The sequence below is a fragment of the Zootoca vivipara genome, chromosome 7 (assembly GCF_965207765.1).
Source record: "Zootoca vivipara chromosome 7, rZooViv2.hap1.1, whole genome shotgun sequence".
Classification (NCBI taxonomy): Eukaryota; Metazoa; Chordata; class Lepidosauria; order Squamata; family Lacertidae; genus Zootoca; species Zootoca vivipara.
The window spans coordinates 50582032-50584667 of NC_142590.1; positions in this window are offsets into that span (position 1 = coordinate 50582032).

Sequence of the window (2636 nt, forward strand, 5' to 3'; positions counted from 1 at the left end):
TAAAATTGGAGCATATCTAAGTCCCCCCCCCAGCAGATTTGTTTACAGGGCTGAAATAAGCACCAGTGTGCATAAGCACAGTGCACTCTTAGATCTTATAACACCAGGCAAACCATGTTGGCAGGGGGAGACATGGGGGAAGACTAGAAAGCTGAGAGCTTGTAATAACGATATAGAATTGATATTCTGGTGATTTGCATGTTCATGGAAAGTCACATGTGGTTAACATAACACCCCAATTCTCCTCTGTTTAGGGAAGTTTTTAATGTTTAATGTTTTATCGTGTTTTTAATATTCTGTTGGGAGCCACCCAGAGTGGCTGGGGAGGCATGGCCAGATGGGTGGGGTAGAAGTAATAAATTATTATTATTATTATTATTATTATTATTATTATTATTATTATCATCATCAATGCACACAGCTGTGAAACTTGATTTCAAAACGTGTATTTGGCACCCACTGTGAGACAAGTAGGGGAGGTTTGTCCTGCTATGCTGTTGGCCACTAGAAGCAAAACTATTCTTTGGTCACCACTTGGTGTTGAGAGTCTGATGTGCAGGGTTGATTCAGCTGGCTCAATGATAGTGGAATTATCTTTGGAAAGGCACTTGAGCCCAGAATCCATTCTGACATGCTGCTTGTCAGGAATGAGCCAGCTCCTAGTGGAGCTTTACAGCCAGTTGCAAAACAGAGAGGTTTAGATTTGAAGCAGGCTCCCCTGGACATTGGAATGCCGATTGGGAACAACTGAGAGCGGGCTGGAACACAGCCAAAGCTCTCAGGAAGCTCAAACAGGCACGAACAGACACAGAGACAGTCTGGCTGAACAGGAGGAGGAGGAACTGATCCAATAAGTCCGAAGAGTCAGCGAATGGCAGCGCTGCTAGACAGGAAGCAAAACAAGAGACGTAAGGTACGAAAATTCAATATCTTCTGTAGGAACCAGAAAAGTCTTCAGAAGGGTCATCTTGAGTGATAATGTCAGTGGCTTCGTTATAGCTGTCCGGAGCTATCTGTTTGTTTTTGCAATAAATCCTCCTTTTAAATTACCTATGCCTACTGTGTTATCAGGAGGCAGTGCAAGACAGGAGTGCCTGGCGTGCTATGGTCCATGGGGTCACGAAGAGTCGGACACGACTAAACGACTAAACAACAACAACAACAACTGTGTTATCAAGTCGGAACCTGGACTCCTGATACTGCCCTATCTCTCCACACCCATGAACGCACTATGCAATAGCTTTGCATGACACCACGATGCCACATCTTATGATGGTGGCTGTTGCCCTTTTGTCAGCCCATCTGATGACATTGACATAACATCTTGGGTCAACTTGAACTGCCAGAGATACTCGTTAACATTGGCACCACACATTTAAATGGTTCACGTATTGTAGCTCAATAATTTATAAGATAGTTTTGTAAAGCCAGGACAGTATTGTGTGTGGAGGCTGGCACAATAGCAGTTTCCCTAAAGATGCAGTGAGCTTATCGCTGCAGTGAAATTTGAGCCAGGGATATTCTGCCACTGTGATACCCTAGCTCTCTAATGTAATATGAGCATACACAGTTATTTCTGGTGTAAAGGTTCATGGGATCAGTCAGGAAAAAGGACAATGTTCCTTATCAGTTGAAGGGAAGTTTAGAAGTCAGGACTCTTGCCAGGTGAAGGATGAAATATCTCTCCATTATTATGACACCCTCTTTTCTTTCCTATTAACTTCCCTGTTCCACAGTCTAACAAGCTCACTAATGTTTCACCTGAAAGCAGAGTAAAATGAGATTGTATGGGACCTCGGTGCTTTGTGGGGGAAATAGGCAGGGATGGACAATTGTGGATTATTGACAGCAAATTGTATGGTGGTTTTTTTTGCAAAACTTTTAGTTAGCTTTCATTATTTAAATCAGAATGGTGGTAAAGCATTATGAGTGTTCAGGAAAGCATGGAATCCACTGTCCATGACAAACCACACTTTAGGTCCTCATCTCTCTGACCCATCAACTTGACTTTCCTAGTCCAGCATTTGCAAATGGGAGCATAAGATGCAGGACCGGATTTAGGTTTAATGAGGCCCTAAGCTACTGAAGGTAATGGGGCCCTTTACATGTTCAGCTTTCCTTTGTCAACAACAAATTGTTGCTGTTTTTTGGGTTGAATATATGCTATATGGTAATTTTTGGGGCACCCAAGAGAGTGGGGCCCTAAGCTATAGCTTGATTAGCTTATACATAAATCCGGCACTGATAAGATGTGGCACTATGGTGGCCTGCAAAGCTGTTTTATAGCATATACCTGAGTTGAGAAATATGAATGGTATGTCAGGATGGGTTCAGGACTCAAGCTCCATTTACTAGCACAACTGTAAATATGCACAAATATGCACAGGCAAGCTTTCCTCTCTTCCTGAAGTTGCTGGCACTAGGGCTTTATGCCTCATTATCAGCATAATACATTAGGCCCTGAGTACAGAGGACAAGCTCTTAATTGCTTGGGATTTGCAAAGTATTTTGATGTTGGTGGAAGGACGTTAATGTATCTTACATATGCAGAGTGACTTGTAGTGACATCTTCCTTTCATGTTCTCAGATGTCATTTGGGTCAATCTTTTCAAATGAACTTTGAACAAACTAATCAT